Below are 15,129 nucleotides of genomic sequence, written 5' to 3'. Positions count from 1 at the left end.
CAGGTGCCTCGTTTTCTACTCCCGGTGAAAGGAATGGGTTGGAACCCCCTGTGGTGCGCATGCGCGCCTGCCGGGCCCGGGGGGAGGGGTGCTCCGGAAGAAGCACTGCCCAGGTGTTCGCGCTCTGGTTCGGGCGCTGCTGGGGCTGGTGGGGGCCTCGGGTCTTCTATGGGCTGCATCGGCTTGGCTTTGTTCAGGCTTCACGGCATCCTCAAAAGAGGGAAGCCAGGTTCTACTTGCAATTTGTAGAGGGAATTATAGGGTAATAGGACACTAGGGCTGGGAGGGAGTGTCATTTAGCCCAGTGTTTCTCAACCCCTGGGTGGTGACCCAAAAATGGGTGGCAAGAATATATAAAAGGGTGGCAAACAAACTTTAAAAATTAATTCCTCTTTGAAGGAGAAAAACGTGGGAAACTGGCTTTTCCCTTGCAGGCTGGTGGAGTTCCAGCCTGCCTAGGGCTGCCTGGGACCCCCCTGCCCCACACACACTGGGGGACAGTGGGTTGGAGTGAGGGGCACTGTGTCAGGACTGGCTGTTGATGTTTACAAATGGGTCCTGGTACAAGAGATTGAAGACCACTGATGTAGTCCAGCACCCTGGCTTCTCAGGGCAGAGTTATCCCAGACCAAACCAGCCCAGCTAAGTGTCTATCCCACCTGCTCCTGGAAATTTCCAGGGATGGAGTACGACAGGTAGCCTGTTCCAGTGCTTAAGCGCCCTCTGAGTCAACAAGTTCCTCCTCATCTCCAAACTAAATTTCCTTTTAAATCAACATGAAACAGCAAAAAGGAATATGAGAGAGGCCAGGAGAGCCAGTCACTGGCCCCGCTTCTGGGGGGGGGGAGGATTAGCAGTATAATGAGAGTTAACACTGCTATCCTTGCAACATCCTGGGCTTTAAGCCTTGGAGGTGCACATTTTCAAGCACATCTCTACCAACTATGGCAGCCAGAAACCTTTTTCTATTTTAATGACAGCTGAAATTTATATGTAAAATGTTGTTTTAGGGGCTTTGCGAGATACACCAACTGTGGAGAAAGTCATCACAGTTCAAGCAGGAAATATGGAAATAAGGCATTTTATAAAAAGAACTGGACAAATTTCATTGATGTCTGAGGATTAAAAAAACATATAAATCTCTGGACCTGTCAAGCAGACCTCCAAATGACTGTCCTGCTGCCCAGGCTGCCACAGCAACATAGCATGTCAAGCTCCTGAAGGCTGAATGGGCGATGTGTGGGCATGATGTGATGTGTGGGCATGATGTTGAACTCACCTTTCTTGCTATAGGAGTTGCAGCTTTATGTCTACCTGATCCCAGTTGGGGGAAACCCAACGATTCTCAGCCAGAGGCCTCAAGAGTCTGTTAACAGTGCCGTGGGACATGGTTAGCAGCGCAGACACACACAATAAACCCGGAAGTGGTAAATCCAAAACCAGAGCATCCAAACCAACCTGAGGCACCGTGGGCTATTGGAGGTCTTTGCAAAAGAAGCTTCTGCCTAATATTTTTCCATGCTCAAAAAAAATGGGTAAAAGCTGAGAGCTGGCGTTTTCTGAGGGGTCCTTGAGTCCAAAGAGGTTGAGAACCTGAGTTAACCCAGAGCACAAAGTGATGTGAATGCTCCTACACTGAATTAATCTAGGCTTATTTTAGTTGAGTCAAACTGGTTAGAACCAAGCTTAATTGGTAGTGAGTGGGCCACAGCATCTGAGCCACATCTAGTTTTTCTGCAGCTTTTCAAAATATTTTCAAAGGTGTTTCCCCCCAGTGTGCCTTGGGCATGATTTTCCTGCCATCCTGAACAATGCAACCTGTGCAGCTAATTAATGCAACACAAGGTGTTACATACTGTCATTTTTTTTCTTTTGGACTGGACTGTCTTTGCTGTGATTCACCATGACCTGTGTCTGTGTTTGTGGCTCTTGGGGTACCGTTGATTACTTGACCCAGCGGAGTGATCATCCTCGACCATAAGGGATCACCTCCACCAGCGACCTAAGACCGACAGGACTGAGCGTCACCGAGTTCAGGCAAACTGAAAGGTGAAATTTAAATTGGGGTTGTGCTCACTTGAATAGACTGATGCAAATGTGTGTGTAAACAAACCTGTGCCCTTTCAAATATCTAATGGCTTATCCATGCTTGGTTCACACAAGCGCTATTGCAGTTTCTTTGTATAAGAACAGCTGCTGCAAACACAGCCCTGATGTGGTTCTTATGATCATTGTAAACAGTGTTCTCTGGAAATGTCCTTAGCCCAGCCTGAGTAAGGTCCTCCCATTCCCACAAGTAGCTTCTGAACCACTAGCTGTCACTGTTCCAAGGGACTGTTGCATTTTCAAAATCTTTAAAGCTTTGGTTCGGGAAATAAAGGTAATTTTCTCTCCCCTTTTCTTCTCTTCCCTTTCCTACTACCATTTTAAATATCTGGAGGTTAATATCCACTGTAACCTGGAGACCTTGTATAAAGTCAGTTTCCCTTAGCTAGCAGAATTTTGCCTAAAATAAGATGCCACGTAGAAACTTCAGTTAATTAGCTTGATAGACAGCACTATTTGCATTAAGTGATTTCCGAGCCTGATTTTTTTAGACTTCTACATCATCTACTTTGACAGTTAACAGTTTCAGGCTTTGGGCTGGCAAGTGAATTTTGATCAGCATGAAGAGCCTTCATCAATCATTTTTAGCTGCCTGTGCCAGATTTTAATCTATATTAATTAGGACATAACTGAGAGAGATTGCACACTGGAGATAATCCTCTCAGTGTCCATAATCAGCTGCTGCTGCCCTGTGAAAGGGGGAAGTGAACAGTGTCTAAACTTCTGTTACACTCCAGGCTTTCATATGGAAGAGGTCCTGTTCCCTCCTTATGGGGTCACCGGTACTATTGCAACTTTTCTTTTGGCACAGGCAGTCAATTGTTACATTTAGTTTGGGTCACTTGAAAATTAGAATGAACACAGTGGGTCTGTGCTCACATGTGCAATTGTTTGTCATCAAGAATTTTCCTCCTTTCTTTGAATGAAACTAAATGGAAACTTCCAGAATTTCTTTTATAGTTAACCCTTCCGCTTCATAGTTTCCCCAGCACAAAAGTGTATTAAATTGCTATGAAAACAGGAGAAAATCCAGATGCTAAGATAGGAAACTAGTAATCAACGGAATTAACAGGAATTGTGTCATCAGTTAGTGTAATTAATCACACAGCATCATCATTTGTGGTAGAGTAGCACCTGAGAGTTCTAGTCATGGACCAGGACAGCACTGTGCTAGGTGCACTGCAAATGCAGAACAAGGTGCCTCGCACAGAATATAAGTCCAAGATACCTCGTAACATATTAGAATTTCACTTCTAAAGCACTCTCACAATGTGATCTTTGTGCATTTGCTTGTGTTGTTCCCCAGCAAAGTGGATTATTGTTGGTTAGTGACTGGGTCACTAACCAACACGTAATAGGATTTTCCTGTGCCCTCTCATTTCTTATTGGAAGTCATCTTAGCAGTAATATGTTTTGGGTTTAACCTCGTTGGTATTGGTTTTGACAAATGCCTCTTATTCCAGAGAAATGTGTGGCTATTAAGCTCTTGCATGTAACCAGGTAGCTGAAGCAATAGGAATCCCATTTGAAACACAGGCATGTGGCTAGGCCTAGCCAGAGGAGTTTCCCTGGAGACTACTATAGCAAACATTGGGGGGGGCTGAAGCACTAAAAGGTGGAGCTGTTTCTGTGTGCATGTCCCTGAGAAAAAGAGCAGAAAACCTAGGAAAGCTGAGAGAAAAGGCAATGAGCAAGTGCTAGATGTAGTCACCTGCAAGGCACAGGTAGTGTGGCATTGAAAGAATCGTAGACAGAGAACTTTTGTGCCCGGTGTTTGCTGGGAAGCACTTGCAGCTGGGAGTGAAGGAACTAGCCTTGTTGTCTCCTCCTTATATGTTCAGAGGAATCAGGATTTAGGGTGTTTTTACACATTCTCCAATGAGAGTTATGAGGGGGAGCCGTTCTAAATAAAGTACCCGCAGTGTCTCATATATCAGCATCCGTGTGCTTCAAAATGGCAGTGGGAACACTTAAACTAAAGCTCCTTTGACATGCAGGGATGTTGATACACGAGACACAGAGGCTGCTGGAGCACACTAATTATCATACTCCAGCAGACTCAATTAATCGAGTCCGCTCCAACATGCTGTAATTACAGCGCATCAGAGCAGCCTCCTGACATGTCTACAAGCACCATTAGTGCACACTTTTTGTAAATAAACACAGCTGCTTCAGTTTCATCATCTATTTCTCTTCCTTATGAAATAACCTGCAGGACCCTAAACAATGGCTAACTCTCAGGCAGAAAGGGGTACCATGGGGTTATTCTTTTGCTGGATTCAACAAAGTATTGACTTCAGGCAGTAGCATAACTAGGGCAGGGTGAACAGGGTAACTACTTGGATACTGACTTGGGGACAGAAGCAAAAAAAACCCTCCTGCTATTAGCAGCCACACGATCACAATTGTGACTGTAGTGGCCACTGGAAGTTGCCATTGTCCCTGTGCCCTGGGTACCTGGTCATATCCCTAAGCTGCTGACTTTGGGCTTAGCTTTATTGAACAAGGTTGGAATTAATCATTTGCTTCAAGTTAAGCATGTTTGACAGCTTTGCCAAATTGTCTTCAGGTACTGGTGGGACCAAAAAAAATTTAAAGAAATATTTTTCACCAACTTTCATCAAATGGATATAATTGAGGCTGAGGGTTTGTCAGCACACCATTTGGTCCTAGGACTTTGGCAAACCTTCCTCTTGTATCATAAGTCAAACTTGCCATTATAAAGCTGAAGGGACAAAGATTCATCATTGATTTTGGAATGGGTCCAGAAGATCTGAAGCCTAAGTCACTGATACAAACTCTATGCATTTTTTCCAAAGAGTACACATTTCTGGGCCTATGCTGTATTATTGAATCCTTTTATAACTGTAATAGGCTAATTTGCTAAAGGTTAATTGCACAGGAACTAGCAAAAGGCTAAAGTATTCTATTTGTTCCAAGTAATGGATACTTTCTGTTCGACAGTCAAATATTTCTGGGGGATTGCCAGCAGGTACAGTGATGAGACAAAGGGTTTTTCTCAGATTACATCTGGAAAGGGAAGTCTGTTGAATGGTAAGCAACTGTTCCTGGTAATTTCTTATAAAAATGTCAAAGGAAAAATTTAGCAGGACATGAGGCAAACACTGTCATACATGTTATACAGGCCAGATCTGAGGTATGCAAATAATCTCCAGCCACCACAGAAAGGGCAACAACCATTCAAAAGATACATTACTTAACAACATTTAATAAAATAGAGCAATTGAAATTACTTCTCATAGGGCATGTTTACGTGTTCATTAATGCACTTTAGGTAATGCACGTTAAATCTACTGCCTCCCAGCGGAGGTACTAGAAAAAGGTGCATTAGCCTATTTTAATGCACATTAGCTAAAGAGCAGTTTTTTGTAATGCTTTAATGTGCATTGAAATACGCTACTGCGCATTAAAATGCATGTGTAGACACACCCTATAGTGTCCTTTTGCTGCACTGTGACCAAAAGAACTCAGGGCACTGCCAAATGGTGAGAAAAATGTCAGGAGGCCAGATCAACCCCCAGCCCATAAAAGGAAGGGGAGCTGTCTATGTCAGCAGTCAGCAACCTATGTCTTGTGGGTTGACTAGATCTAGCTAGCAGACTTGGGAGGCTTCGGCGGCATTTGGCATCAGGGAGAAGTGGTGGTGGAAGGGGCTAGGTCCTAGTGTTAGCCCATTTTCATCCGAACTGGGTCATTCTAGCTTGCTGCCCCAGAAAGGTTACTGACTGCTGGTCTATGAGGATTTGTTCACAGACCTTCCCATTTCCTATCACACTGTTCCACGGAGGCAGTCTGTCCAGCTGGAGTCCTTGGCCACATGCAGCCTGCCAGGCTTTAGTTAGCATGCAGCCTACAGACTGCTGGCTTTCCCATGACTTAACATTTTTACAGAAAAGGGAGTCTGATTTCTAGATTGTTGAGGCTTCCCAGGACTTATGGGTTTGTAGGCATTTTATGTACATTACAGTGGAATCAGGCCAAGATCAATTGAAGGGCAGGTTCCTCAGACAGAGCTCCAGCAGAGATGTGGAAACAAACAAAGACTTTTGTACAGATAATTCCTATCTCCTTACTCCTTTCTCATTTGCAAGGCTCTGGTGACCTCTAGAGGCCATAATGCAAAATCAGCTCTTTGATAAAGAGGGTATTTAGATCCATTTACTGCCCTTCAACAATAGATATTGTATGATCATTAGAGTTTTGGATGATTTAGGGCCAAACCAGGGTTTACTCCAGTTCTATTAGTACAGTTACTGGTGAACAGCAGTTTATATCATCAGTCCCTTCCTACACCAGAAAAACAAGGATTTTCCTCTAGTATCACCTGCAGTAGCCTCAACCTTCATGTGACACACTCTTCTGGTCTTGAGATTCTTCTTTGGTAGAGACTTGCTTTGTCCTAGTAAGAAAGCATCTCCTTTCCTTAATAATTATCCCTGGAGAAAGGTGCATCCAGTGCCTGATCCTGCAGACATTTAAGCACATAGGAAACTGCATACATGTAAGTAGTCTGATTACCTGCATGCAGCAAAGTCCTTGTGATGTGAGGGCTAGTGGGGACTGGACCTTGTAAGGGAATGTGCTGAAACCTCCTCACTCAGGTTTTGACTGAGTATCCTGCTTTCCTGAAAGGTTTTACGTCAGGAGATGTTGATTAAAACACTCTGCATTGTATTCTCAGCAGGGGGAAACAGTAATGATGAAAATTTGAAACAGCATTTTGAAAATGCTAGGAAATGCTAGTGGTTTTAAAAACATTTAATAAAAGGTCTGGATAACATTGTAGCTATATTTAACAGGAAATAAGGCAGTTGACTGAGAAAGAGAGGAGGCAGCATTGTGAGAAATTATTAATTACAAATCTTTCAGTGAGTAGCTAACTGAGAAAAGTTTCCTAAGGTAATTTTCTCTGGAGTGGTTGAGACATAGGGCTAAGACCATATCAGAGCTGCTGAGAGAATTGAAAGAGAGAATGAGAGAGAGGCCTGGAGTGGTTCAGGGGATTTGGTTGATAGAGAGACTTAGAGCCGTGGAGAAGCATAGCAAGAAGAGGAAAGAAAAGCAGGAGGAGCTGAAAGAGATATGCAGCAATGTATACATTAAAAACGAAACAAAACAATGCAGACTATTTGTTACAAAAGCTTTAATAAATTCATAGTTGCACAGTGACCTCCATGAGCTACGTGAACATCCCAAGTTTAATGGTGCTCAGTTCTCTCTCTGAATTTGTTGTTTTTACTTGCCGTGTTTTTCCCTTCTGCATTTCCTACTGGGCCTCATAACAGCACTTTAATGACAGCATTTGTTTGGTGACAGCATCCCCGGAGGTTAGTTGTGGCTTGCACATGCAGTTTTAGAGAAAACCAAGGGTAGTAGGAAAGGAATCTGCCTTAGTCTCAAAAAGGGTGACCTGTAAAAAGAAACATGTTGTGTGTGGCTCTTTTTGGTTTTCTTGTCACAAACCCTTTAGATAAAGGGGCTTTTTTAAAATAAAAGACTTCCTTTTCTCCTTGTTTCCCCCTAAAAACATTAGGTCTCACCTATCTTGTTTTTGCTGTTTTTTTGCTATCTATAGACAGCTGGAAAACTAGAGGTCTCACAAGAGACTGAAATCTGAGCACTTGTGAGGGGAGGGGACTTTTACTCAGACTGTGTAAAACACTTTGAGTTTTGTTTGATTTTGTTAGATAAACACAGGGGGGAAGCTATGCTTGTCAAAGATTTTGATTCCCCTACTACTTCCAGCTGTACGCCAAGAAATTCTTACTGCATTGTTTTGTTCTATTAACAAATCCTGCAGCAAAAGGTGTGTGAACAAAATGTGTATTCCTAATATTTGTAAAGTAAAAACAACATGTTTTAGGGCTTCAGATCACCAGTGGACACTTTATAAGCATTGTAAAGTAGTGAGTGGAGAAAAAGAGTTTTCTTTGGAGGTCACTATAGGCACTGGCTCTATATGGCAGATACACATTTTTTAAAAGGTATGGATTGATTGGAATTATACGTTTTGTTGCAAGACAGGCAGAGCTAGTTGGCAAATGGGAACCATTTTTCAAGATATTTTTAATGATTTTGCAAAATCTTTTGAATTTGTCCATTTTCAGCTGAAGATTTTTTTTCCAGATTTATTTTTTCCTCATTTTTCAGAGGTGAAATTGAAAACAAGATAAAGGAGGGATGAGAGAAGAAGAAGAGCCGGGGGGAAGAGAAGGAAAAATAATAAATGACCCTCCCCCCCATCAATTTTTGTTCTTTCTATAAAATATCACAAAAATGAAAATATTTACAAGTTTTGAATAAAAAATCTGGCTAGTCATGAAATCCCAGCTTGATTGTAGGCCTAGGAAGAGCAATAAATCATAGAATTAAAATCAGCACTTGGAAAACACATAGAGATTAGAACATAAAGTATTTTCTTGTTCTATGAACTGTATAAGATAAACACAGTTACACAAAAAACCTCCAGGGCTCCTCTGTGATTTCACAAGAGAGAAAGAACATTCCGATGTGAGTTAGATAATTTCACAAACCTTATCTCAGTGTGAGGCTTTTGTAACAAAGTACATGTTCTCTAAAGTCAGAAGCATCAAAGGAGAGGGTGCAATTAAGGTTCAGTATTTTATCAAGGAGGAAGCAGCTTTTTTTGGCTACTGAGCAACAGTGCACATATTGGTATATAAAGACATTGCTTTCCCTTTAATCATCATGCACAGTAGCCCCAAGATGCCTGCTTCTTTGTGGCAGATCATAGCTCTCCAGCTGCCTTAAGCTGTGCCATTGCAGGGGTATATAATAACTGATGTGCAGGTCTAGCCTCAGCTGTATCCTACCCTACTCTCTGCACATGGGGCTCTGGTAGAATTGATGCAGAGACTCCCTCTGCAGGGTCGATGGCTCCAGTGCTGGTAGTGAAGGACTTTTTTCTCTTGGGGCTCCCTTTAGCTGTTCATCCTATCTGCTGAATTAGTCAAACTTCAACAGAATTCCCATCCCCAACCTTCCAGGGCTTGCAAGCTTTGATAATATGATTTTATTTTATTTTTAACTAAACCAGCTTCTTCAATCAGACTCAGTTTAGTATAGAAAAGGAGTAGGAAGGACTGGTCACTGCACACACCCTCAAGGCTTAGAAGTCAATCATCTTCCTGGGACTGACTCCAGAGAGTCATCTGTGAAGCTGGGATCCACAAGGCTAAGGATGGGTCCCAAGAGAGGGCTAGAGCTGAGGGGCACACTTAATTTCCCTATTAGTCCTGAGGACTTTCTCTGTTAAAAATAATGAAACCTAGAGTGTATCCCTTGAGATCTATGGGTTCTGGATCCCTTGAGATCAATGGGCCCCACTTCCAGGGAAGGCAAATTGAATACCCTTCCCTCCCAGAACAACTGAGAGAGCACTTCTTGTTGGACCCCCATGCTCTGAACCCCTCCAATGAGTGTTACCAGGGGATGATCAGGCCTAATAGTGCACAAACAGGAATTAAAAGATTTTTTAATATTTGCTTACAGTGAAGGACACAATTCATAAAAAGTTCAGAAATATTAAAGTGTATCTTATAATGAGCACATAATTTTTTAAATTAATTTAATGAATCTGAATTCATTAACACACAAGTTTATTGAGATCTACATGCTGAGATCTGCTGAGCTCCAGGTGCACTATGTCCTGGAACCATGAGCTAAAAAACCTGACCAGTCAATTATAAGGCTAGGGACAGACATTACACATAAACCGGTTTATGTGATCAGAAACTGGTTTAAACTTGCAACAGAACAGATGTTCAGTGCACATAAACCAGTTTGAAAATGGCTAAAACTGGTTTGAGATAAACCTGGCTGAATGTAATATCAGACTTAACTGATTTGGCTCAAACCAGTTTCTGCAATGTCTGTCCCAGACCGCTTGCTGGTTTAAAATAAACCAGAGTCCCCCAGCATCCTGGTATGATCTCTGGGCTGGGTGGGGCTCTCTGCTCCACAGCAGGGCTGGCCCCTCCCCTCTGTTCCCTAGCTGCAGCTCAGGCAAAGACTTGCAGGCACAGAGCATCTGCCTGGCTTCTCCCTGCTAAGCAGAAATTATTCCCCCTGCCCCTCTGCCTTATGCAGACACCTCAGCATTAGCTAGCAGACCACATACTGGTTACAGTCCATGCTGTGGTGGACAACAGGCAGACAGGCTTTTTGGAGCTAATCAACAGGTAGCTTAATGTCCTTCCTTGGAAAAGCTGTTTAAGAATGGAGAGGGGCTTTGTTTTCTTAATGGGCTGATAAACACTGAGTTAGGGGTGATAAACATTCCCTGTCGGGCTGCTCAGGAGCAGGGGTGGGGTGTCAGGGGGGAACTGCTCAGGAACAGGGGTGGGGGGTAAGGGGGGAACGGGACATCAGAGTGTCCTGCCATGGCCTGGCAATTCCCACCCCTGCACCCCCCCCCCCCACACCCGCTCAGCTCAGCACTGCGGAATCGGAAGGAGGGCTGCTCTACCACCCCCCCGGCTTCTAGCCGGAGCCTCTTCAGCCATATGCCTGAATCTTTTCAGTCCAGAGGGAATGTCTGTACGGTTACAAGCTGGTTTAGCTGAGCCAAGTTAGACTAACTTGCAAAGATTGAATCAGTTCAGGCTTTTTGAATGTCCATCCCTAGCCTAAATGAACACGTGTTGATGAATCTTCTATGTGAAAACTGTCCAATCTGTTGTTTTCCAGTGATTGAATGTGTTACCTAAGTCTCTGGAATGCTCTAAGTTAGACATTGAGTCTGGGACTGTGGACTTGCATCTTCAGTATTTCAAGATTTGTTTGTTGTTTACTACTCTGCATCTGACATCCAAATGATACAATTAATTTGTATGTAACTTTGCAAAGACAATGGAATTTTAATAAACGAAATGTTGATACTATTTTCCTCATTAAATGTTTTAACATTTTTTATAGCAAAGTAGCAGCTGTGATATAGCTATGGTTGACAATCACTTTCTGTGTAAAGGTATGCTTCAAAATTCACATGCTTAACTTCCCAGGCCACCCCCCAGGCTCTATGGCTCACTTGTCTCCAGAGCAGGTAAAATGCCTAAGTCATTGATTCAGTTCAGGAACAGTTCAGGTCTCCATCTCTTCCCTGGATGAAGCAGTGATTTCCCTGGATATATCCCTCAACTAGATGATTCTGGGGGATTCCAAGACATCATGAAGAAGGTGGCAACCACTCCTCAGAGCCTCATGGGGAAGTTGATGAGCCATCCCATAAGCTGAAGGATATTTTACAGTCAGCCTAGATGGCTAAAAGGCTCCTCCTGTCAATGAGGTGATAGTGGAATCAAACAGGCCAGTGCAGCAGACTCAGGCTCCTTGTAGAAGGTTGACAAGAAATACCATACGCTGCCAATAGCTCCACTATGTATGTCTCTACCAGCCTGGTCCCATCCTTTCTAGTGGTGATGGCAGTAGTGAGTGAAAAATCCCTGCTAGTATTCCAAGATACATGGAACCAAAGTGACTGGGTTAACTGAGTCAAAAAAGCATTCTCCTGTGTGAAGCTGCCAATCAGGGTCACCAGTAAACAAGCTCTGCTACTGAGGTACAGTTTCTGTGTCTGTGAGAGGCTGAGATCTTTTATGGACAAGCTGCTATCTGACTCCAGCAAAGAATTCCCTTTGGTAGTGTTGGAAGGCCAGCTGGTGGATGAGACCAGCTTGCAGGCAGTTCTAGACATAGTTGTATAAGCTTAGCCTGCTGGTTTCTGCAGGCAGATTTGCTCCCCGAGGACTCCTCAGCCACTCCTTCCAACTAAAACAGGATCTTTAAGATGCAAACAAAAACAAATAAGAAAACAAAACCAAATCCTTATGCATGCTGTAGACATTAGGAAGGGAACCCCTTTGGCTCTGGCCCCCAAATACAGCAATCTGGCCCCTTGCTCTAGTACAGGTGTTGTCAACGAGGGGTACTTGGAAGGGGCTAGTGGGTATGTGCAGGCAGGCGGGGACAGCGCACTGCCACCCTCCACCCAGCACTGCTGCCACCCAGGAGCAGGGCTGGGTGGGGCGAGGGCAGCGGCTCCCCTCTGTGGGCCACACAGGCGTTGCCTGGCCAACCAGACACCAGGGGAGGTGGAGCTTGCACGTGGCAGCTGCTGCTGCAATCCACCACCCCATGCCACTGCTGCCACGTGCAAGCCCCCCCACCACTCTGTGTCCAACCACCACTACCTCCCTCCCTACCCCTTGATGTCTGGCCATTGCCAACCCCCCTCTGCCCCCTGCTCTGCTTCCAGCCACCCCCTCTTCCCCCCGGCTTCACCAAAAGTGTACCCAGAAGGGGTACACTCCTTTAAAAAGGTTGAAAACCCCTGCTCTAGTAAGCTCTTCTCATAACTGGCTCTTTCCCTGCAAACTGTTCCCTCACAGTTCACCTTTTTGCACTCCCCTCTGTGTTTTAAGCTGTTGTTGTTTCACTGAAGCTTTTGGAATAGAAATGAATTAGTTCTTTTCTGGACTTGGAAGGTGTCACTTAATTGAGATTTATGTCCCTGTGAAAGTTACAATTCTGAAAAGGAGGATTACTTATCTCCCTCCCTCACCATCATGGAATGTTGTTTGCTGTCATCCTGTTTTCTTTTCATCTCAGTTCATGGTCTTTACTGACAAGGCTGCTTTGTTTCTATAACTTGTCTAAGGAAATTAAAACAAACATATCATCTATTATAACAAAGCTGCATCTAATACAATTGGCTATATTAATCACTACTACTCCTAACCCTATTTTTAAGCTAAAAATATGATACAGTGATTTTGGATTATCTAATATAAAGCCTTCTTTTATAATATCTTCTTTCAGGCCTTTTGCTCTGTTTTATTTTGATCTGGTTTTGGCTGCATGTCTTAATTGCTTTCTTTCCGTTGCTGACCAAGCAAAGTGGAAAGGCTTGCTCTATGGTCACTCAGAAATAGACTTTTGGGGTTTCCTGCTTTATCTGCATTTTCATAGCCTGGCATAGGCCCCTTAAAATGGCCAAGGCTAGCAATAAGTGATTATACATTTCCATCACACTGTACTCAGTTAACAAGAACACACTATTGTTTAATAGGCTTTGAACTACCTAGATATAATTCCATTTTTCTCATTAAAAAATAAAACATCAAGGTACTACAGTTGTTACAGTACTTTTAACTACTATCAGCGCTTTCCAAAAAGCAAGTATCTTTACCTGGCCTAGGTCAATACTGGTGGCCTTGAGTAACAGACTTTATTCTACTTTCCCATGCCACTGCTTATTATTATATGTTAAGCACTTCAGTCTATGCAAGCACATATCCATAATTTAGGTTTATGTTAGGTCCACAATCTGCACCTGTCATCATGGTATTTCACTTATTGACCGTGTCTCAAGCCTACAGTGATGTCTGTGCAGATGTCATCATGGTCCAAAGAGTTGAGGTTTCCTTGCAAAGCACAGACTACAGTTGAAGATCCACTGTCCAAGCGAGCAAGAGTTGTTCAGCATCAAGACAGATTTGGCTCTGTAGGGAGATGTTCCATTCTTTGGACATCCATACCTTAGTAAAAGAAAGTATAGCAGGCAGCACCAGGATTTCCTGCAATGAATGACCCTGCAGTCTTCTTTCTCTCATTACAGATTCTTAAAGGAACTAAAGAAAAGACAATGCTTCCACAAATGGAGACCACCCCCCCCCCACAACATCCTTGTCATATCACTACATTGTGAGACATAAGCAATCATTTTGATGGCACCACTAAGAGATCCAAACCATTCCAGGGACATATATTCCCGTATTATTATGGAGCGCAAAAATAACCCTAGAGCTTGTAAAAATATCTAACAAAAAAGCTGGTATTTTATTACAGTTCTACTTCCCAACATTATTCCACCACAAATCTTCCATTAACTTGAAACCAGGGCACTATCTTGGGCACCATCCAACTGGTTATGCCACTCACTTCAAGTCAGTGCCTCCCCAACCTCTCTTGCTTTTCCCTCTCCTGGGTCCTTTCTCACAAGATCCTGTTGAAACAGGAGGGCTTTCATTTCTCTCGTTTGGGTTGATGGAAGTGATACCCCTATAAGCACAAGGGAGAAGAATTCCATAGTGGTTACTTCTTAATTTAAAATAAAAAAGAGGATGGGAACACATCTTGGACCTGGAAGGAAAAAAAAAAAGTTTATTCTTAGGCTAAAGTTCAAGATGATGATGTATCTTCCCCAGAACTAGGGGAGCTGGTCTTCAAGATGTTTGCTTCTACTTTTCCATCATATAGGATGTATCTGAGCTTTGTGGTAAGTGAAAATAACACACCAGTATAAGGTTTCAGCCCTTGATCTGTCAACAGCCTCAAGGGTGTTCAGGAAAGTGCATAAAGTAGATGCAACCCAACTCAGAAGAAACAAGGTAGCTGCCTAGTGAACGAGGCAGTCTCTGCAAGTGTCTGAAGCCTTTTGAACCATCTTCCATTTTTTCTGAAAGTTGGAGCTGAAAACAAACACCCGAAAATGAGACCCCATATCAGCACAGAGATTTAAGTGCACTGTACATCAGCCACAGCAGACTTCCCTCACAACAGATTTCAGAGCTTAACAAACCTGATCCCACTAATAGAGGTTCTGTCATCTTCTGTTGTTCTTTCAGATGGTCTTGTGTTCCCATCTGTCACGTCATGCTAGACTACGTTTTCGGTGCACGTGGAACTGATTAAGATCATTATATGCTCCAGGCAAATAATCTCAGGATATGCCTGTGAGGGTCTCCTTACTAGTTCTGTCCTCCATAGTGGAAGAACCCAGCAAATTTTATAAAGAAGCCCACTTCACCATCTCCGTAGCCATCTATGACTATAGTGACAGATGGCTACTCTCTGCGCTGGAGACAACGCACATAGGGCTATGGCCTGAGGGTTACAGACTTCAGCTACTGGATTTTTTTAGATGTGTTGGCCATGTGCACATTTTCAATCCACCTTTCCTCTCCTCTTCCTTGGAGTCCT

General features: G+C 43.3%; 1 long non-coding RNA gene across 1 annotated transcript; it reads left to right on the top strand.

Annotated features, from left to right (window-relative positions):
- The first annotated feature begins 41 nt into the window (after window positions 1–41).
- On the top strand, window positions 42–11,030 carry LOC109283111 (uncharacterized). The gene is made up of 2 exons (XR_009459111.1): window positions 42–262; window positions 1,011–11,030. It is a non-coding gene; the product is annotated as an uncharacterized LOC109283111 (long non-coding RNA).
- Window positions 11,031–15,129: the final 4,099 nt, after the last annotated feature.

This window comes from Alligator mississippiensis, chromosome 1 (genome assembly GCF_030867095.1).
Source record: "Alligator mississippiensis isolate rAllMis1 chromosome 1, rAllMis1, whole genome shotgun sequence".
NCBI lineage: Eukaryota > Metazoa > Chordata > Crocodylia > Alligatoridae > Alligator > Alligator mississippiensis.
Note: the sequence above shows the minus strand (reverse complement) of the source record. Positions and strands in the feature narration are given on the sequence as shown.